Raw genomic sequence first — 24,234 nt, forward strand, 5'->3', positions numbered from 1 at the left:
GACTCAAGTCTACAACTCTCAGTGGGCCTCCCTGCAGTCCCAGCAGCACCGATTAAGGAATTCTGGTGCTACCTGGACCTGGAGGCATATTAATTGACCAAATCAGACTGGCCAGTAGCTCTGAAGTTTTGGGCATCCTTTCTGGTGAGGCAGAGGTCCGAAATAGCTTGCTTTGGCCATCAACAAGGTGTTATTATTGTGGGGCAGACTCTTCAAAACTCAACCAGTTTAAAACTGACCTTTCTTCCAAGGGGGCATGCAGTCCAGCCCACTACCTCTCTCCCACCCCCAAAACAATCAATCCAGCCAGTGATCTCCCTTTTCCTTTGCATTTTCATGTTTATTTAATGTCGAAGTCTTTAGAAAAAAAACAAAGATGCCCTTCAACATAAGTGAATTCATATTATCAAATATAAATTCTGGATCTTTCTTGACTTTGCGTTCTTAGCCCTGATTTATTCTTTTAGTTTTCTCTCTATGAGACAAGATTTAATACTGCATCTTTTTATGCAAGCAGTTCATTTCTCTGTTAAATAAAACCTCTTTTTGTTGCTTTAAGGACTTTGTTAAGATTATGTCAATGTTCAGCTAAGAATGTTTAATATTGATTTTAATGCATTAACTTTGTTAATGTTCAGTAGTTTTCTTGTTTTGATTTGCTTTTCTTCCACCCACTGCATTCAAGCTTTGTTTAATTCTGTTGTATCGAAAACATTGACCACTTCATTTTGAAGCTTTATTTATGTACGTTTCCTTGCAACTCTATAGAGTCAGCATTAGTCTCAGCCTTTGCACTCTTTTTCAAAGCATGTTTTCTCTCATTTTAGCTTTGATTACTGTTGCTAGTTTATTCTCCTAATTGTGCTGATATTGTTCATGCACTTTTTAATTCAGGTGGTTTTATATCATCTCTAATGTCATTAACTTTTTAGGTGTGTTACTGGAATGTCATTTTTAAATTAGCAGGCCAAGTGTGTGACTCCAAGGACACATATTTTATCAAATCATTAATTTTAGTAGCAAGGTTTAAAAAAATATGTTGGGTTTATCATGCTGACTAGCTATTTCTGTACAATTTCACTTTCAACAAGGTCAATGGATTTTCCCAAAATGACTGAAGATAATAAAAACTTAGCAGCAGCCAAGTCGTTTCGTGACAGGAAATCTACACTGTCAATGATAAAGTAGGAATGCCACCCACAATAACAGAACCAGTAATAAAGCCACATTTTAAGTTAAGCTTAATAGTGGGACAGGTACATAATTTCCATTAATACCGTAGATCAATAACTTTTTATTCAACAAACATTTTGCAGAGAATTTCATTTAACAAGTGACTGTGCTAATCCTGCCTTCCTAAAGATAATCATCAAGTTATCCTTTTCAAACATTCTTAGAAGCAATTATAGATTAAAACAATTGCACAAAGAAATTACAACTTTTCTTTATAGAACTGTTGTTTGACTTAATGAATAGTCAGATACCTACTTAGTAAAATTTTGCCTATTGTCTTAAAAGATTTATCACAAGCAGGTGTGAAGAATCATGAGTGGGCGGGCTCAGGCTCACACAGACCCAAAAGGATCTTTGGTTTTGCCTTCAGTTAGTTGGTTTTGCTGGCTACTGGAGCTGAAAGCTTGTGTCCTCTGCTGCTAGAGTGAAGTCTTAGAGGTTTCCTCTTAAAAATCAAAAAGGGGCAGATTGTTTATTTTGGTATTTCTTTCTATAGGACTGGAAAGAGAGACAGCACATGAGAATAATAATGAGTTGCTAAATTGCCTTTGCCAAGGGTGTGCTTATGGGATGCTGCTTATATTGGAACAGTTGATGATTAGTGGTTAAGTAATACATTATCTTGTTAAGTATTTCAATAGAAGGAAACAAACTAAAATACTTTGTGTACAGGGCTAACAAGGGTGCACGACATCCTGTCAAAGAGAAGGTGAAGGACACAAAAAGGGCTCCGACGCCAAGGAACGGAGTTAAGTCTCATAATCCAGAAACACAGATAATGTACCGGCAGCCTGGGTTCAAATCCTGCCATGGCACTTGGTGGAATTTGAATTTAATTTTAAAAGATCTGGAAATAAGAATCTACTGATGATCACAAAACCATTCTTGATTGTCGGAAAAACCTATCTAGCTCACTAATGTCCTTCAGGGAAGGAAATTTGTCATCCTCACCTTGTCTGGCCTACATATGACTCCAGACCCACATCACTCTTAACTGCCCTCTGAAATGGCCTAGGAAGACATTCAGTTGTATCAATCACTACAAAGTCTCAACAAAGAAATGATATCAGATGGACTCGTAGGATCGACCCAGGCTCCAGAAAAGACAACAGCTGAAACAACCTTGTTGACCCTGCGAAGTCCTCCTCAGTAACATCTGGGGACTAGTGTCAAAATAGCAACAACCTGATGTTGTCATACTCACAGATTCATATTTTATAGACACCACCATTCCAGAATACGTGCTGTCCCATCAGCAGGAGGTTGGACCCAGCAGAGATAAGGACCTAGCAAAGGTAAGGACACCTCCTGCTGATTACCACATACCATACTCCCTTGGCTGATGAATCAGTGCTCCTACATGTTGAGGAAGCACTGAGGGTGGCAAGCGTGCAAAATGTACCATGGGTTGGGGATTTCAATATCCACCAGGAACAGTGGCTTGGCAGTAGCACTACTGATTGAGCTGGTCAGGTCCTTCAAGGAAAAGCTGCTAGACTGGGTTTGCAGCAGGTAAAAAGGATACCAACAAAGAGAAAACCATACTTGACCACTGCAAATGTATCTATCCATGATATATCAGTAAGAGTGACAACCCCACAGTCCTTGTGGAGAAGATGTTCTGCTTTCACATTGAATATATCCTCCAACTAAAGACTGCGCATCCATGAGGTGCTGTGGGCCATCAATAGCAGCAGAACCATACTCCAACGGAATGTGGAAACTCATGGCCTGGCATAGCCCCACTCAACCATTACTAGGGGATCAATCCTAGTTCAATGGAGAGTGCAGGAAGAATGCACAACAAAAGCAGCACTAGGCATACCTAAGAATGAGATGTCGATCTGGTGAAACTACCAAACAGGACTACTTGTGCCAAACAGCATAAGCATCAAGTGACAGAGAAAACTAAGAGATCTCACAACCAACGGATCAGATCTAAGCTCTGCAGTCCTACCACATCCACTCATGAATGGTGGCGGACAATTAAACCACTCACTGAAGGAGGACCCCACCCCCTACCACCCACCACAAATATCCCCATCCTCAATGATAGAAAAGCCTAACACACGAGCAATCTTCAGGCCAAAGTGCCAACTGGATGATCCACTTTAGTCTCCTGCAGTTGTTCCCAGCATCACAGATGTCAGCGTTCAGCCAATTCAATTTACTCCACATGATATCAAGAAATGGAAGGCACTCGATACTACAAAGGCTATGGAATGTGACAACATTCTGACAACAGAACTGAAGAATTGTGCTCCATAACTTGTCATTCCCCTAGCCAAGCTGTTCCAATAAAGTTACAACACCGGTATCTACCAAACAATGTGGATAATTGCCCAGATATGTCCACACACAAAAAGCAGGGTAAATCAAACCCAGAAAATTACTGCCCCATCAGTCTGCTCTTGATCATCAGTAAAGTGATGGAAGGTGTTGTCAGCAGTGCTATCAAGCAGCATCTGCTCAGCAATAACTTGCTCAGTGATCAAAGGGTCTTGTTCTCGTGCTTTCAATAACATGGGCCTTCAAAAAGGGTGAAACACTGGATGACCACAGTTCATTGGAGGAAGAGGAAGTGTAGGACATAGAAGAGGAGTAACAGAATGATATTCAGAACACAGAGCTACCCCAGCTACATGGGAAGGTGACTGAGCCTGGTAAAAGTTTGAAGATCTCATCAGAGTGACATTGATATAAGGATCAACTAACTAATTTCAACTATGCCCCTCTGCTCCAGGAGGAACTACATGGTTTGAAATGCACTCTGAAGCATGCAGACAGGAAGAGTTCCATTCCTGCCACCTATGAAGGATGTGCGTCCACCAAGAGCAGTGATGTTCAACTGGTGTGCTGCTAGAAACTATCCTAGCGTGTCATGAAATTTTGTACGAAGATGATGAAAATCAACGTAAAGCAAACATTGTTTCATTTTAAATAATATTCTATCCAACCAAAATTATAACTCATAAAACCGGTGAACATTTATCAAATTAAAAGCGAGGTATCAGTCTTTCAATTCTAAAACGTGAACATTTCTACATATAGTTTTACATACCTGATAGTTTTTACTACTGACCATAGAAACTAAGCAATGGCATTCATGTGTTATTTTGCTGATAGTAAAATGAGACAAAACAAGCTAATGCTAACAAAGGCATTCAGTATTTGTGGAACAGATTTAGGACCATGAATAGTTAAAAATAGTTCAGCAGATTTTGAAAATGCATCTATGCTCACAACGAAAACAGTGTATTTTTTTCCAGTTGATTTGATACATATGTGCTTCTCTAGTTTGTTGTTTTCACTATACTACAAACATCTCTGGTAAGACCATACCACAGTAATGCAAGTACAATACAAGAAAATGTGATGTTTATGAACAATCAATTCAGCTGATAAAAGTGGGCATACCATGGAATTGTTTGTTTCATTGAAGTATGGTGTGTTCCTGAAAAGGTTGGAAACCACTGGCCTAGAACTTCCACTGTCACTATTCATAGGCCATTTTTCCCCTTCATCACTTCATTGTTTTTTCCTTACATTGTCATTAATCAAAAGAAGTTCACACATCGGGCGTCATATGTCAGTATTTACATGGTGGTCAAAAAGATCAAAAATGCTCAGCCACATGTGATAAGACACCCAGTGAACTAATTAGTGCTCTACTTCAAATTGTGACGTCCACTCTCAGTCACCTCTATGAAGTTTTCATCTTATGGCCTTGGAGGGCGTAGAGGCAGACTGCTCATTTGCCTCAGCTTGGATATGCAATGTGCATGATGGTTGTCTTCGTTGTGCCACGACCAGTAGCGGCATCTCCAGAGGCTGCTGCACACATATCGTTGAAGGGACAGCCTCCATCACTGAACCCTGCTGCACAGTTGGTCCCTCAGTCAGCGGGATCCCTACAAGTGGTAGCACCCTCATCTTCCTCAGTGATAGCCTCAACACTTGGACAGTGCAACTAGCTGGGGCACCACTAAGAGTCCCTCCAAACATCTCTATGCAATCAGACATTATACAAGTGAGCCATGCAAAACTGTCCATTTTGTGATTCCACCCAAGAATTATACATCAACACATATCAGAAGCTGGGATCAAGTGTTTGATCATTCAGAACAGAACATAAATTAAATTCATTTTGACTTTTTAACACTTAAAACAACACTGTAAGACGTTTTAAATATTCATTAAATCACTCTCTGAAATAAGTGATTTCTGTCTATAAGTGTTTAATAATGCTTACTTCCAATTACTTGTCTGAAAATATGCTTGAAAAAGAGCACAAAACATTCACAAATTGTTAAAGAATAATGTGAGTGATATTTCTGAAGCTTGTTCCTTACGGGTTTCTGTATGTCACACTCATTTCACTGTTCTTGTGGCGGGTCCCTACCAGCAGGATATAACCTTGTATATCTATCCACGCATGAAAACTATACCTGTTTTAATTTAGATTTTCTTCTTCTAAGAATATGCCCAAAAAGTAGAAGCTTGTGAAATATCTAGTTGCTATGATACTATGTCAGGCTTCACTGTAATTATTATTTGCCACATTATTCCATTGTGCTGTGAAAGACATTGTGAAATGGCGCTTAAGCTTTGCAAGTGGATACAGGGAAATAACCATCATTAACCATCAAACATTCAATTATGTTGATGATACATTTAATAACAGGTATAAGATTAAGATGTATGGCAGCCAGCTTGTATAATAAATGCTCCCGATTTAAAAGCGAACAATGAATCAGACAAGGAGTTCTATACATTTTACAAATTGCAAATTAAACATAAGCATCAGGTGTAAGGACAATCAAACGTCAAGGAGAGAATTAGCAAAATATATTTTCAATTTCATTAGGCAACCACTTTAAAAATTATAGAATCTTTGGGTTGAACTTTCTCAGGCATGAACAACACGGGCAATGGACAGTAGGAGAAATATGGTAAAATGAGAAAATTGAGATTCTTGACGTTGAGAAGGACGTAATCTAATTTTGTAACCAATGTTTAAATAGTGAGCAGCGAGGAACTTATTTGCATGCATTATCATTTTATTAGTATCTAATGTGCACTTATGTGCAGTTTCCTATTCTCCTACATGAAATAGAGAAACTGGACAACGACAATTCTTGACAGGAAAGTCAAAGCTGGTATCTGGCAACTCCAGCTCACTGTTTGCTACTTGAGGCCTCCATTTTGGACAGCAGTCCACACATCTCAGGTTACAGTCCATGGGCAATAAGTGCCTACATTCCCTCTATCCACATATGTTGCCATTGGAGATGCACCAGCCTCACCACATCCTCAGCACACATCCCCAATTCACTTAGAATATAGTTCTCCATTTCAATGCTGCACTTTAGAGAACAATGAAAGGATCTTTCATTGTAATGCTGCTGCCAGGAGACTTTGCATGCAGGAACAAGCACCCATGTCATAGATTGGAGAAGGGTACATCTCAGAGCTCCTCATTTGCTTTCTCAGTGCTCACTACTTTACTCCCATTTTACGCGCACAGCAACTGTACCATGTCATGCCTTGCCTTTGTGCTTTGCTACGTCATTCAGAAATTACAAGCTCACAGTACTTCTGTCTTGTCTTGCTGATTAGCATAGACAAGAAGCCAGGCCATTTCTTCCAGTTGCCATTGGTGACCAATCAAAGGAGTGAAAATGTTGCCATACAATACAGCGCTATATCAATGTCACACCTACACTATGTGCTAATAGCCTTTGTGGGAAAGACACTGAATGTGCTTCAGTCATAATCTTTGGGAAGCAGTACTTCGTTAAAAGAGGCGGTCATTAGTCAGTAAAAGGCATCATCCGATCTCAATCAAGGGGCTCAGATTTGGTCAAGTGACAGCTTGGGGTGGTCAAAATCAGGGTTCCATAAAACCACAGAAGCGTGCCCCAGTCAATTCTGTAGGTCCAGTACAACCAGCTCAGGGATTCACATTAAGTCAGTCACATATTAAGTCAGTCAAGAATCTGCACAGAGATCAGTCAGGACCTCGGTCATTCACCATTTGGGACGTCCGTTGAAGTCAGACAGGCTGGGCCACAGTCAGTCCGAGGTGTCTGCTCCGTGAAAGTCAAGCAGGCTCATTACTGCTGTGGTAGAGAAGCTGGGGAAGTCAACTGTGGAAACTGAGGCATCATGCTGCAAATGCAGAAGGGACAGTCAACTTGGTCTACTGCATCCACTGCACCCGATGTGGCCTCCTTTACGTTGGTGAGACTAAGTGGAGATTCAGAGACCATTTTGTAGAGCATCTGCACTCTGTACATGACAAATGGCAGCACCTTCCGTTTGCAAACCATTTTAACTCCCCCTCCCACTCCTTAGGTGACATGTCCATCCTGTGCCTCCTCCAGTGTCACAATGACGCCAGCCACAAACCGAAGGAGCAGCACCTCATATTCTGCCTCGGGAGACTACAGCCCAATGGCGTAAACTGGATTTCACCAGTTTCAAAATCTCCCCACCCCCAGCCTCATCCCATGACCAACCCTCCCTCTCATCCTGTCTCCTTGACCTGACACAACCTGTCCATCTTCTCTCGCACCTATCCGCCCCTCCCACCTCACTGACCAATCCCCACCACTGCCTACCTGCACTCACCTATCACCATCCCACCTACCTTCCCCAGCCCCACCCCTCCTATTTATTTCTGAGCTCCCTTCCTCTCCACATTTCTGAAGAAGGGTCTCGAATTGAAACATCAACTTTCCTGCTCCTCTGATGCTGCCTGGCCTACTGTGTTCATCCAGCTCCACACTGTGTTGTCTCTGACTCCAGCATCAGCAGTTCTTGCTATCTAAGAGGAGACAGTAATTGTGCAGAGGGAAGTCAACATATCAGGGTGGGGGACAACAGTATATTATGAGATATGGTTTACTTTGGGAGGTGGGGAGAATAGTTGACATTCGCAATTACCCTGGCTTTGATGGCAAGGCAGTGCAGCACAACTAAGCTGAAATGCCAGAGCTCGGAGGGTAAAGTTGTGCAGTGAAGCCTTAAATGAAAGATTTGAGTGATAACATGTGAAAGCACATTCTGATGGGATCAGCAGGAAAAAGAACATAGAGATATCAGGGAGCCCTTTGATTACCTGGCTGAGCCCACAACTCACTCCGCTAAGAACAACCTCTGTTAGCTTCCATTCTTGTCCAAATGGCAACTGTGCAGTGGAAATGGAAAATGGTCATAACCACACCCAGAGTAGGCACAGGAAGTCTTTTCTTTTCCTCTGTACATGCAGGCTGTAATTGTGAGTAATGTGAAGCCCTTCAAGTTTCAACTGTATTGATCAGGCATCTACACAGTACAGGTTGAGGACATCAGTAATCATAGCACTCTGCATGTGAAATGAATGTAGTGTCCAACCATGTGGATATGGATCATTGCATGAAGCAGAAGTAATCACAGGTGACCTTAAAGTGTTACTTATGAGCCACAATTCATGAAGATGATCCAAAGTCCCACAGGTCATAGGTCAAAAGGTCACATATTTCCTCTCACCTTAAACTGTAAGTATTCAGCAAAATGCTGCTTTTCTTTGGTGATGTAGGTGGTGTGGATAGTGGGGCTGTAGGATAATTTTTCAGTAATCCTACTGCATTTACAATCTCCAACTGTATGTGCACAGCATAGCTTGTGCTGCATATATTGGAATGAAGTCCCCACAAAGGTCCAAATAAAGTCATTCCATGGGCAATGTTCCCTCTAAACTATGTGGCTGCGCACACCTAGGTTCCATGTATGGTAATCGGTGTGTGGCACTGACTTCCAATTCCAGAAGTTACTGTCACACACAGACCTGAGGCCTGCAAAGCCAGTAAGAAAATTAGGAGGAACATTGTCCATAGTTCTTCTTGTCTGGGTCTTCCATGCCCCATCATATAGAAGACTGTGCTAAATTGTCATTCGTATGTGATGCAAATGCTGACTGCTCACTTTACTAAGAAACTGTTCTGTTTCTGATATTCCCCACACAGATTCATTGGAACCACATCCAATTGAGATCCAGCTACAGAAGGGGTTATCATCATTGCAGCCATGTGCTCTGACAGCACAGAGAAATTAAAAGCAATAAATACTTTAGGCAGCCCAAGATCTAAAGTATCCTCCAGCATTTGCTGAATAGCTTCCATGTGAAAAAGCTGCAGTTGAAGATCCCCTGAGGATGCATAGAAGATCCAGAATGTCAAGAATCTATCGACCTCAATGCTATTTTTTCCAAATGAGAGAACTGCCATTGCCACACAGATAGAAGATGTCTTAGAATAGTGTAACATGTCACTGTTGGAGTGGAACTTGTGATATGAAGGAGTGGGTGGCCATCCTGTCCCAGTGGCTGTCAAGGTGACAGTTGCACTAAACTTTTGTGCAACTGTCAGTTCCAAAGATCTATAAACATGGCTGATGAATGCATTGCACAATCCCCTGACCACGTCGCTGAGTTCAAATGCCTCGAAATGGTACCTCTATTTCCCTCTCTGTAGAAGTTGCCAGATCTGTTGAGTTCCTCCGCAATTTTTGTTTTTATTTCAGGCTTCCAGCATCCGCAGCATTTCCCTTTTATTACAGTGCATTTACTAACATGAACTTCTATTTGTAACCCATGCCACCTATGTGCCCTCAGAAGCTTTACTTTTCATTCTTCTTCCGCTATGTGCACTGTAAAGGGCAGTTCCTGGCTGGCAGCTCTTGACCTGCCTTACAGATAGAAACTCTCCATGAAACTCCCTGAAATTGACACCCAGTTTAGAAATATTTTGATAAAATTCAGACCTTTCAAATAGAAAGACCAAAATAACACAAAATCCTATGTAGGTTATTGTGACAAATAGTCAATGATGGAGAAAAGCAGCATTTGTGGGTTGATGAAATACATTTCTCCTATAAAGGAAAAATACTGTGGAAGCTGAAAACAGAGAGAGAATGATGGAGAGATTTAGCAGGTCTAGCAGGATCTGTGTTGAGAAAAACAGTTAACATTTCGAGACGAATATGATTCTTTTTCAGATCTCAAACAATTCTGACTTCCCAGGAGAGTTGGAGGAGCGTGGAAGGGGAAGCTAGTGGATTGGGCTTCTGAGAAGAAGAATTCCTACTCTTGTCGGCCCCTAAGCAGGGAGGGAGAGACACCTTACCACCATGATACAACAGTACTTGCCTCTGTTTAACTGTTACATTCCCCCAAGTTCCTGGTACCACAGTTGGCCAGAGTTAAACCTAAAATGGAGGTAGGGTCTGAGACACAAACCTTACTCTTCATTTAAATGACCCTCTTTCTGGTTGCCCAGTCCCTGTCCTGCCTTAAAACTGGAAGTCGGCAGGTTTGAAGTAAATTGGGTGGGATTTGAGATTTTTTATATTTTCACAGAAATTCCTTTCCCTGTTTCCTACCTATGTCATTGGTACCATCATACACAACAACCTCCTGCTGGTCACCCTCCCCTTTCAGAATATTCTGCACCCTGTCTGAGATATCCTTGACCCTAGCATCAGGCAGACAACATACTATCCTGATGTCTTGCTGACAGTCGCAGAACTGTCTATCAGTGCTCCACAGTACGCTGCTTTGCGATAGTTAATTCCTCCATGGTTTGCCGCCCATGTTGTTTTGCTAGCCAACTAGCAAATGAAACGTCAGGACGATCAGGATGATGCCTATCATCAACATTAAAAAAACTTGCAAGCACCGAGCAAATTTTAATAATGCAGCAGGACGTGTAGAAAAACATCTTTATTCACTGCAATGGAGCAACCTCACTAGCCAAAAAAAAATGCTTCGACACTGTTACCTCAGCAGCACGTCACATGAGTGAATTATCATGCTGATATCAGAACAGAAAATCCTAACTGGTTTACGGAGACCAAAGTATTTCAAGGGCTACAGCATCTATCCTCTATTGTTATAGCTTTAATAACCTGAAGCAGATGTCATTTTGACTTCTTGTTTTGGAGCCGTAGTATTATTGCCTCAGAAAAGGCACAGAGGTCATGTTTCAAAATGTCAAAGGAGAATGTTACCATGGAAAAGGAAGATAAAGTACTTCCAATGCAATGTAATCCCATCACACAGTTCTTGTAAACAAAATGATTCATCTCTTCTACCAATGATGATGATGTCTGACTGGATAGATAAATCTGGGTCAAGCATAATCATAGGAAACCATAACTCAAAAATAAACCAAAGCCCAAAAATGATTTTCAGAAAAAATCCAGATAAATTTGATTGTTTTTATGTTTCATCCTTCTGGCACTCACTCTATCTCCACTAGCTTAAGTTCCCAAGATAAGCTCATGGTCAAACATTGCATTGAGGTCAATGAATCTGGCACGGCTCAATTTGTATGGACTGAAAATTACACGCTTTGGAGGCAAAGATAGAAAAAAACTGAGAATTATCGACTAAATATGTATGAAATGAGAAAAGGGCTCATCCTGCAAATTTAATAGACTATTTATATCACAACAATCAAAAATATACCAGTTAGATGTTTGATATTTCCTTTACAAATGCTGACAGAGTTGATATACCTTCAGTATATTCTGATTTCATTTCAGCTTTAATTTGGAATATATTTTATTTACTCTTATCCCTTGGATCCTGGGGATTACAATCTCCTGCCAACAAATTCTCCGTGGGTAACAAAGATGTATCATGAGAACTACAACGGCCAAAGCATGCATGACAATCAGGCAGCCAAGTTACAAACAACTTTTTGGATGGAATTAAGAAACAATAAAAATACCATAAAAAGTAGAATAGACCCAAATGAACTGAAGGTTAACAATGAGCCAACTTAAACCAGGCTTTGCTGATTTAACAAACAATGAGTTTATTAATTAATAAACATGAAAATAATCAGAAATACAACATACGTACACACAGATTAAAAATAAGACGCGAATCCAAAAAGATAAAAATTGAAGAAAACAGATATGCAGATCAATCTGTAAATTATTCACAAAGATCAATAGTTGATTAGTGCAGTCTGTTTGGAAAACATTCTTAGAGGACGGCAGCAAGCAACATCTTTCTGCCACTGACTGCGAAAGCTGGGGCATTGTGAAGATCACTGGAAATGCAGTAAGTTTGTACATTGTTATCAAATGTTATTGCAGTAAAAAATGAAGTCGCCATAGTTTTATCAGACCATAGGGCTGCTCTCTCATTAGACAGAGAGACAATTTGTGGTGGCTTAATCTGCCTTAGGCGAGGAGAAGCTGAGAAGGGGAGTCTTTCATGGTAACCTCAGTTGGTGTGGGGAATTGAACCCATGCTGTTAGTATCACACAGCACCCCAAACCAGCCATTTGGCAAATGAGCCAACCAACTCCCCATTGCAGTACTTATACCTGTGAAGCCTATCTTTTTCCTTATCACTAAGTTAATATTGCTACATTAATCAGTTCATAATATGCTTTACTAAATCTACTGTATTACACTGTTGGGCAAACCACAATCTGTTATATTACAATTTTATTACAGTTCCAGATTTCCCATAATTAATGTGGTATCTCTAGTCAATTGATAGTAACTGGAAGAAATTTTTAAAAATCCTCTTTTAACCAGAGCATTCTCAAAAATAAAAAGGATTTAACAATGGAGACTGAACAAATGAATGATCACAAAAAACATTCACAGTTTTAATATTGAATACAGCTTCAAAATCTAAGTGCTTTGCACCACCTACTGGCAAATCATACTACAAAAATGAATTTCAGAGGCATAAACTTGGTTTGAAATCGGATTGGGTACCGGACCATCTAAGATCAGTTATCAGAAAAATCACTAACAGTATGGCTCCAATTAGCATGACACTTCAGACAGCTATCGTAACTATTGAAATGACAGTCAGTTAGAGTAAGTTTCTGATCCCAATAAAACATACAGAGTAGGAACCAGCAGAACTTAACTTTAAAAATGTTAAAATCAAAATGCCAACTGTCCAAATTAACATCAAAAAGTATTGGGCATTTCATCTGGAATAGGGTAAGTTTAATATTTTAAATTTTCCCCACCTGTACTTTAAGAAAATAAACATAATAAAGAAATTCTAACTGTTCTTCATTTCTATTAAGATTTTAAAGTTCTTTGAACAAGAAGTATTGATGATCTCATTAAAACTGACAGTTGAAAGGGATATTGTGCCCACAAGAAAGATAGCAGTGGATTGTCTGGCCCACCATCATCATATATGGAGGCCAGTAGGGCAGATAAAATAAAATGTTGATCACCCTCCCAACCTGTCCCACATAATACAACAGATTGGGAAGGACCTCAGGCATCACCCACCTTAAAGCTGAATGAGGAGCAGGAGGAGGACACGGTGCAGTGGTACTGTCACCAGCTTAGTGATCCAGAGATCTAGCCTAATGCTCTGGGGACATGCAGATGGTGAAATTTAATTTAATGAATAAATCCAGAACCAAGAGCAAGTCTAATGATGATGATGAAACCCCTGTCAGTAGTGTTATAATCACAGCTGGACAAGTCAGATCCCAGAATGAAATCTAGCTTGATGGATCATACTTTTCTTTTCAATTTATGCTGTGGTATTTCACTGAAACATAATTGTAGTCACACAAGGCTGAAGATTTGGTTCTAACAATTAAACAGAAGTGTATTGCTTCTGAATAAGTAAACTAAAATAAAACAAACCAAGATTTCAAACACCCAGCAAATCAAACTCGCAGCTGCTCCCTTACACTATCACTTTACAGTTAATCAAATTTCAGAGCAATTTTCCTTGTCTGTCAAATCTGTAGATTGATTTAAATATTTCTGGTTTGGTCCTGTGAGGTACAATGCCTTTTTCTTTGATTCACACAACTGAGATTCTTTCAGTGAGATAACTAATCCACTTAACTGTTCTGAACAAACTCCTTTTTCCGGAAAAAAAAACTGCTCTTAAATTGGTCTTATAACAGGTTTCCTTCAAACTGAATTCAGAAGCATTTAATTAAATTACCTGGTTCAACTAGAAGTGCAGGATGGTATACCAAAAGCAGCAACAGGCATACCTAAAAAGTGAGCAGTTAGCCTGGTGAAACTATAACACAGGACTACTTGCAAGCCATGTCCAGTCATGAATGCTAGTGCGCAATTAAACAACTAACAGGAGAGGGAAGTTCCACCAGTATCATAATCTTCAATGATGGAGAAGCCCAGAAACCGTGCAACTGCTAAGGCTGAGGCTTTTGCAACCATTTTCAGCCAGAAGTGCTCAGTGGATAATCTATCTCAGCCTCCTTGTAAGGTCCTCAGCATCACAGACGCCAATCTTCAGCCAATTTGATTTACTCTACACGATGGCTGAAAGCAATGAATGCAGCAAAGGTTATAAGTCCTGAGAGCACTCCAACAGTTGGAGTGACGCTCCAGGTTTAGCTACATCCCTAAATCAAGCTGCTCCAATACAACAACACTGGCATCTCACCAAAATTTGGCAAATTTCCTAGGTATGTCCAATTCTCAAAAAGTAGGACAAATGCAACCCAGCCATTTACTGCCCCATCAGTCTTCTGCCAACCATCCAGGTTTGAATCCTGCCACAACAGATGGTGGAATTTGAATTCAATAAAAGAAAATCTGGAATTAATCTACTGACAACCATGAAATATTCTTGATTGTTGGATAAAACTATTTAGCTCACTAACATCCTTCAGGGAAAGAAATCTGCCATCCCCACCTGGTATGGTCTACATGTGACTCCAGACCCACAACGCTGTGGTTGACTCTCAACTGCCCTCTCAAATGTCCTAGCAAGGCGTTCAATTGTATCAATCACTACAAAGTCTCAACAAAGGAATGTAACTGAAAGACAACAGCAGAAACAGCCCTGTCAATAGTGCAAAGTCCTCCTTATTAACATCTGGGGGTTAGCACCAAAATTGGGACAGCTGTCTCACAGACTAGTCAAGCAACAGTCTGACATAGTCATACTCACTGAATCATACCTTGCCGACAATGTCCCAGACACCACCATCACCTCCTTGGATATGTCCTACCCCACCAGCAGGGCAGATCCAACAGAGGTCCGTAGTTGGGAGGGAGTTGCCCTGGGAGTCCTCAACATTGACTCTGGATTCCATGAAGTCTCATGGCTTCAGGTTAAGCATGAGCAAGTAAACCTCCTGCTGATTACCATGCACTGTCTTCTCTAGGCTGAAGAACCAGCACTCCTCCATGTTGAATAACACTTGGAGGAAGCACTGACAGTGGCAAGAGTGCACAAAATGTACTCAAGGTGGGGGAATTTCAATGTCCACCACCAAGAGTGACTCAGCAGCAGCATTACTGATCAAGCTGTTTGGGTCCTAAAGGACACAACTGCTAGACTGTGTCTTAGCAGGTAGTGAAGGAGCCAACAAGAAGAAAACACATTCTTGACCTCATCCTTAAAAATCTGCTGGCTGCAGATGCATCTGTCCATGACAGCATCAGTAAGAGTGACCACTGCACAGTCCTGTGGAGACGAAGTCCCAACTTCACACTGAAAATAACCATGTTATGTAGCACTGTCACTGTGCTAAATGGGACAGATTTCGAACAGATCTAGCAACTAAAGACTGGGATCCATGAGGCACAAAGGACATCAATTGTAGCAGAATTATACTCCACCACAATCAGCAAACTCATGATCCAGCATAAACCCCACTGAACCATTACCATCAAGCCAGGGGATCAATGGAGAGTGCAGGAGGGCATTCCAGGAGCAGCACCAGGCATCCCTAAAAATGAGCTGTCAACCTGGTGAAGCTACCAAATTGGACTACTTGTGTCCAAAATAGCATAAGCAACAAGAGATAGACAAAGCTAAGTAATCCCACAACAAATGAATTAGATAGAGTTATAGAGGTCTGCAGCATTGAAACATGCCCTTTGGCCCAACTTGCCCATGCTGCCCAATTTTCATAAGTAATCTAGTTCCATTTGCCTGTGTTTGGTTCATACCCCTCCGTACCTATCCCATCCATGTACCTGTCTTAATGTTTCTTAAATGACGAAATTGTACTTGCTTCCACCACAATCTTTGGCAGCCCGTTCCAGACACTCACCACTCTCCATGTGAAAAAATTTTCCCTCTGTACCCTTTTTATCTCTCCACACTCACCACAAACCTAGGACTTCTAGTTTTAGACTCCCCTACCATGGAGAAAAGCTGTTAGCTACCAGCCTTGTCTATGCCTCTCCTGCTTTTATAGATCTCTATAAGGTAACCATTCAGTGTCCAGTCTGTCCAGCCTCTCCTTATAACTCAAATCTTCCAGTCCAGGTAGCATTCTATAAATCTTTTCTGCATTCTTTCTAGTTTAATAATATCCTTTCTATAGTAGGCCAACCAGAACAGCATGCAGTACGGCAAATGTGGCCTCGTCAACGTTTTGTTCAGCTGCAACAAGACATCCCAACTCCTACACTCAATGCTCTGACTGATGAAAGCAAGTAAGCTGAAAGCCTTCTTCACCAACCTGTCTACCTGTGATTCCACTTTGAAGAAACTATGAACCTGTACCCTAGATCTCTTTGTACTATAACACTCTCCAGGGCCCTACCTGAAGCCCTACCTTCCTGAAGAAGGGTAATACCTGAAACGTTGACTGTTCCTTTCCTCCAGATGTTGCCTGGCTTTGCTGTGTTCTTCCAGCCTCCTGTTTGCCTACGACTGTGTAAGTCCTCCCCTCGTCTGACCCACCAAAATGTAACACCTTGCATTTATCTAAATTAAACTCCATCTGCCACTGCACAGTTCACGAGCCCAGTTGATCACGATCTCACTGCATTCCCAGATAAATTTCTTCACTGTCCACCATATTGCCAATCTTGGTGTCATCTGCAAACTTACCTCCTAAATCCATATCCAAATCATTTATATAAATAACAAATAACAGTGGACCCAGCATTGAGCCCTGTGGCACTCCGCTGGTCACAGGCCTCCAGTCTGAAAAACAACCCTCTACCACCACACTCTGTCTTCGACCGTGAAGCCAATTTTGAGTCCGACTGGCAAGCTCTGCCTGGATGCCATGTGAATTAACCTTACTCAACAACCTACCATGAGATACCTTGTCAAAGGCCTTGCTAAGGTCCATATAGACAACATCTACCACATTGCCCTCAGCTACTTTCTTGGTCATCCCTTCAAAAAAACTCAAACAAATTCATGAGACACAATTTCCCACTCACAAAATCATACTGACTGTCCCAAATGAGTCCTTGTCTCTCCAAATGCCTGGAGAACCTGTCTCTCAGTATCCCCTCTAACAACTTACCCACCACAGATGTTAGGCTCACTGTTCTGTAGTTTCCAGGCATTTCCCTACAGCCTTTCTTAAATAATGATACAACATTAGCCACCCTCCAATCTTAGGGCTCTTCAATTGTGACTGTTGATGATACTAGGGGCTCTACAGTTTCCTCCCTGGCCTCCCACACAAAGTCCTGGAACACACTTCAGTAGGTCTCAGGGATTTATCTATCTTAAAGTATTTTAAGACTTCCAGCACCTCCTCCTCTGCAATGCGGACTCTCTTCAAGACATAACGATTTATTTCCCCAAGTGCCCTAGCATCTAGGCCCTTCTCAAAAGGTAAATACAGACGAAAAATATTCATTTAGGATCTCATCCATCACTTGTGGCTCCTCACATTGATGATATTGTTAATCTTTAAGAGGCCCTGTTCTGTCCCAGTTAACCTTTTGTCCTTCATGTACTTGTAGAATCTTTTTGGATTTTCCTTTACCTTATCTGCCAAAGCCATCTCGTGTGCCCTTTCAGCCCTCCTGATTTCTCTCAAGTGTACTCCGACACCCTCTATATTCCAAAAAGTTCACTTGATCCCAGCTGCCTCCTTCTTTTACTTGACCAGGGTCTCAATAACTCTAGTCATCCAGGGTTACTTACTCCTGCCAGCCTTATCCTTCACTCTAACAGCAAATTACCGGTCCTGAATCCTTGTTAACTTAATTTTGAATGCCTCCCATTTACCGAACATCCCTTTGCCTGCAAACAGCCTCTCCCAATCTACTTTTGGAAGTTCCAGTCTCATACAATCAAAATTGGCTTTGCCCTATTTTAACTTGTGGACCAGATCTAGCCTTTTCCATAGCTATTTTAAAACTAATGAAATTATGGTCACTGGTCCCAAAGTGTTCCCCCACTAACACTTCCATCACTTGCCTTGCCTTATTTCCCAAGGGGATGTCAAATTTTGCTCCTTCTCCAGTAGGCCATCTACATAACATGAGAAATTCCTCCTGAACACACTTAACAAATTTATATCCATCCCAGCCCTTAACACTATGGCAGTTCCAGTTGATGTTAAGAAAGTTAAAACACCCTACTATTACAACCCTATTGTTGTTGCAGCTATCAGCAATCTCCTTACAAATTGCTCCTCAATCTCCCGCTGACTACTGGGGAATCTATAGTATATGCTATCAAAGTGATATCCCTCCTTTCATTTCTCAGTTCTACTCCTATACACCCAGCGGACGAGCCCTCAAGAATGTCTTCTCTCAGTACTGCCGAGATGTTCTACCTAATTAAAATGCAAATCCCCCTTCTCTCTTGCCTCCCCTTCTATCCTTCATATAGCATCTGTACTCCAGAACATTGAGCTGCCAGTCTAGTACTTCCCTCAGCAACATTTCTGTAATAGCTATAACGTCCCAGTCCCATGAACCCATCTACGCCCCAAGTTCACTTTCTCTTACCTGTCAGGCCTCATGCATTGAAATAAATGCAGTTTAACCCAGACTTCCATTGCTTCCTGCCATGCTCTTTCCTGCTCCATCTAGTACTAGGATTAACAAAATGGCCTGTATTATTTAACTTGTTCTCATTAACTTCTGTACTGTTGTCAACCTTCTCTTTTGTCTCCCTACTGCTTTGGATCCCACCCCACTGCCATACCAGTTTAAACCCTCGCGAGGAGCTCAAGCAAATCTCTCCACCAGGTTATTGGTCCCCCTCCAGTTCAAGTGCAACCCATCCCTCCAGTACAGGTCACCCCAGAGGAGATCCCAATGATCCACAAATCTGAATCCCTGCTCCCTGCACCAGCTCTCAAGCCACACATTCATCTGCCAAATCCTCCTATTCCTACTCTCGTTAATGCATGACACCGGAAGTAGTCCACAAGTTACTAGCCTTGAAGTCTTGTATTTTAACCTTCTGCCTATCTCCCTATAATCACTCGTCAGGACCACATCCCTTTCCCTATCTATGTTGTTGGTACCAATAAGTACAACAACTTCTGGCTGCTCACTCTCCCCCTCAAGAATTTCACACAACCTTTGACACTGGCGCCAGGGAAGCAACACACCATCTGAGAGTCTTGATTGTGACCACAGAGACACCTGACTGTGCTCCTGACTAGCAAGTCCCCTACAACTAACGCTTGCTTGGACTTTGCCCGACCCTGGCCTACAGCAAAGCCAGCCGTGGTGCCACAGGCCTGGTTGTTGCTGCTGTACTTCCCTGAGACACTATCGCCCCGAATAGTCTCCAAAATGGTATACCTGTTAGAGAGAGGAATAGCCACAGGAGCCTTCTGCACTACCTGCCTGCTTTTCCTGGCAGTCACCCATCTACTTGACTGAACCTGTAACTACTATCTATCACACTCTCTGCCCACAATATTGCTCTTCAATGTGTCCAACTGGATCTCTAACCAAACCATACAGTCTATGACGAACTGCATCTGGTCACACATCCTGCAGACATTGAGGCAGGGACACTAGACTGCTCCCACATCTTGAATGAGGTGCATGCCACTGCCCTAACTCCATCTCTGCTCCTTTACACTAAAACAAGGAACAGAATCTTACCTTACCCTTACCTCAATGCTGATCACCCTACTCACTGAAGTCCAGTATCTACCAAGGCCCACGCTTAAACCTCCAGCAGCACTTTAACCGTAAAGCAGCCTTTCTCAAAATGACCGCTTCAAAAATGGCTGCTTTGCTATAGTTTGCCTCCCTTTAATTCGCTCCTGGATGATCACTGGTGACTGAGCCGCCTGCTCTCAGAATCCTCCTCAGTTACTTCTCAGCAGCACCCTCTGTTCAGATCGAAGCTCTGCAGTCCTGCCATATCCATTTATGAATACTGGTAGACAATTGAACAACTCACTGGAGGAGGAAGCTTCACAAATCCTCAACAATGGAAAAGTCCAACACTCAAAAGTTCAAAAGATAAGGCTGAAGCATTCACAAAAGATCTTCAGCCAGAATTGTCAAGTGGATGATCCATCTTGGCATCCTCCAGTTGTCCCCAGCATTAGAGATACCAGTCTACAGCCAATTCGATTCACCCCACATGATATCAAGAATTGGTTGGAGGCACTGGATGCAGCAAAGGCAATGGGCCCTAACAACATTCTGGCAATAGTACTGAAGGCTTGTACTCCAGAACTGACAATAGGATAAAACTAACCCAGCAAATTACTGCCCCATCAGTCTGCCCTTGAGCATCAGTAAAGTGATGGAAGCTGTCATCAACAGCTAATATGTTTCACTAACCTCAGGAAACTAATGTGTTTTAAACAAATCATTTGAACTGAAGTTAAAATTTTATCTGAGTCATTGAAACCAGTCAATTGATTCCTGTGCTAAGAAACTCACATCTCCTGTTTTAATTTACAGAAATTGCACATATTAGACATGAATAGGTAGCATGCAGCTATCCAGGTTGGAAATACAATGGAGCCAGACTTGGGAAAGCACAAATGCACCACATTTCAGTAACTGCTTAACATAACAAAAAAAAGAGAAAGATGATGAATTAGTAACAGTAACAACATCCTCCCGTTTTCTTTTCAACATGTCAAAAGCCAGCACTAGTGATAAAACAAATCAGAGAAATATCCAAGAAGCTCAGGATTTTACAGATTTCACTACTGCTGAGAACACAAGACATCAATTAAAAGTCCATGGTCTCGGATACAATTTTAGCAACTTAAGGACTCCAAGGATTTTTAAACTGCATATTCTTTATCTTCTGATTGTACTGCACCTTCTTTTTTCAAAACTTTATATCTGTGTTTGATGTCATAATTTATTATTTTCTTGGGTTTAGTGGATAAAAACATTTCTTTTCTATCACTCAAGAAAACCACATTGGCTAATTCTATTTTTTAATTTAGCAAACTTACATTTGAATTGAAGTGTGATAGCTGTAAGCTAAAGGATCTTAAAGGTTGTTGTTGCAGCCAACCGAGTGCATTTAAAAGAAGGGAGCTGATTCATCACTTCTCACCAAGGGTAATGAAATACACTGTACTTCAAAACTTGGACAGCATTTTAGCATGAGCTGATAAGTGGCAAATAATATTTGTGCCGCAGAAGTGCCAGGCAATGGACATCTACAAACTAGAAGAATCTAACAATCTCCCCTTGGCACTTTATCATATTTCCATCACTGAATCTCCCACTGCCAACATCTTGGAAGTTAGTATTGACCAGAAACTAAACTGGATCAGCTGTATTAATACTGTGGCTACAATAACAAGTCAAAGGCCACGAATTCTGTGTTAAGTAATACACCTCCTGTTTTACCAATGACTACCTAAAATCTACAAGAAGCAAATCAAGAGTGTGATGGAATAATTACCATATAGGTACAGCTCCAACAACACTCAAGACATTCAACACCATTCAGGAAAAAGCAGATTGCTTAATAACTGCCCCATCCACCACTTAAGTATTCACACCACACCACGGCTACAGTCGTAGCAGAATGAGGATGCACCATAAACAGCTCACCATGCACATACAAACAGCACTTCCAAACATGCAATCTCTACCATCATGAGCACAAGGGCAGCAGACATATGGGAACACCATCTGCATGTTTCCCTCCACGCCACTGTGACTTGGGCCAATTTCAATCTTCCTTCACTGTCGCTGGATTCAAATCCTAGAACTCCCTTCTTCGCAGCATTCTCTGAGTGTACAATTACTACATTATTGGCATCGCTTCAAGAAGGCAGCTCACTATCTCCTCAAAAGCAATTGGGGATGGACAACTATATTAGTCTGGCAAACAATACCACATCCCATAAAAGAATTAGCAAAAACATAGGTAAACCTCTCAACATACAATAAATTTCAATTAACAATACTATTTCACAGTGGTTATGGGGCAATTAGGCCTTCATATACCAATAAATTAAACAGGATGTTGTTAAGGAACTGCAAAATCAAAATAGTTGGACAGTTAATTCTTCATTCTGTACAGAGATATTCAATAATACTACTTATATATAGAATTCTTTTAAAAAGCTGAATAGTAAATACAATGTTATCAAATTAACAATCATGCATTGCTAACGTATCCATGCGTAAGAATAACTTCTTATAACGCTTGCAGTTTTCACTTTGGGAATAAATTTTAGGCTTAAACATTATTTCAGAAGGCACTTCTGATATTATTTTATGCAAAATATATGTTTTAGTTTTTTATACAAACTAAACCGTATTTAATGAAAATGAAATCTAGTTTAGGCATAACTTTATCTCCTGTTTCAAGTACATAACTACTACAGTCTTGCTTATAATCACCATCTCAAATGCTTGACTCAAATGTTAAATCTATTTACTTCTGTTGAGCTCAGTTCTTCCTAACTATAACAGACAGGTATGCGTGTTATACTGATTTCACTGAACTCTGATGGAATTGACCAAAAATCAAACACAAACTCCTGAGCCACACAGATATTCACAGCATCATAAAAGTTGATTACGGAAATCATTTCATCGACCTTTATAGGTGAAATCCAAAACTGATCACACTGAACCCACCCTCTTTTCATCAACTTAGAAATTCCTCTGCTTCAAATATTCATGGCTTTTTATCCCTTAAAGGTGCAAAGGATTACATGACAACAAAAACAAAATACTACAGGATGTTAGAAATTTGAAATAAAGTTAAGTGACATCTGTTTCAACCACAAATATGGACTGCTTTCTCTCAGTGCCTTTCACATCTGCAAACTCCCTCTTTGCAGTTTTTCAAGATTTCATTTACTTATATAGGATTACACAGGAGATATGGCACAGAAACAGGCAATTTGGCCCAACCAGTCTATGTGGATGTTTTTTCTCCACTCCAGCATCAACCCAACTTTCCTTATCAATAGTTACCCAATCAAAAGTAATTTTTCTTCTCTATCCATTCTATCAAAATCCTCATAGCTTTAAAAGCCCTTAGTAAGGCCCTTACAATTCCTTTCTTGCTCACTCCAAAAATAACTCTCTAAACAGAGGGAAACAGATGTTGCATAATCTTTCTTCAATTCCAGTCTCATACAAATACAAGTAAAGAATGTAGTTTTATCACAATTTCAACCCAACCTTTAAATAAGCAAACTATCCTTGCAGCTTCAGTGTTTTCAAAAATATCTATGGCCTCTCATTGCTCTTTTGTTTCCCATATTCAAATGCATAGTAGATGAAGAATCTTTTGCTTTTATGATGCGAAAGCTAAGATAAATGTGCGCAAACTTTCGAAAAGGTCTTTACTACTCAAAAGGCAAGAATTGTCACGAATATAAGTGCACCATTTAATAAAGCAATTAATTTCAAATTACTCATACTTATCATAGTATCATCCAACACATGCCTGAACTATGCATCGAAAGATATAACAAAGCTATGGCCATGTGATTTAATCTCCCTTCAGATGCTGTAGCAGTATCTACCAATCTGTGCCATCTTCCTCAATCATGAGAAAATAATTGGTCACAACTAACCACTAAGCATTCTCAATAATACAGTAGGTAATGTGGGGACCAGCAGGCAAAGCAAGAAATACTACACATAAATTTTAGTTTTCCATCTAAAAATTAAATGCTGTTCGCAGATAATACTGGAATGATGCATACCAGTAATAACACTACCTAGTTTTAGGGAAGTTCAAATATTAGTTCAACACTAGAAATATCAGTTTCCCAAACAATAAAACCTGC

General features: G+C 40.8%; 1 protein-coding gene across 1 annotated transcript in view; it reads right to left on the minus strand.

Annotated features, from left to right (window-relative positions):
* The window catches only part of rsph14 (radial spoke head 14 homolog), a 665,166-nt gene that overhangs the window by 611,866 nt on the left and 29,066 nt on the right, over positions 1–24,234 (minus strand). The window lies entirely within an intron of this gene.

This window comes from Rhincodon typus, chromosome 24, assembly GCF_021869965.1.
Source record: "Rhincodon typus isolate 14 chromosome 24, sRhiTyp1.1, whole genome shotgun sequence".
In the NCBI taxonomy this organism is placed as follows: Eukaryota; Metazoa; Chordata; class Chondrichthyes; order Orectolobiformes; family Rhincodontidae; genus Rhincodon; species Rhincodon typus.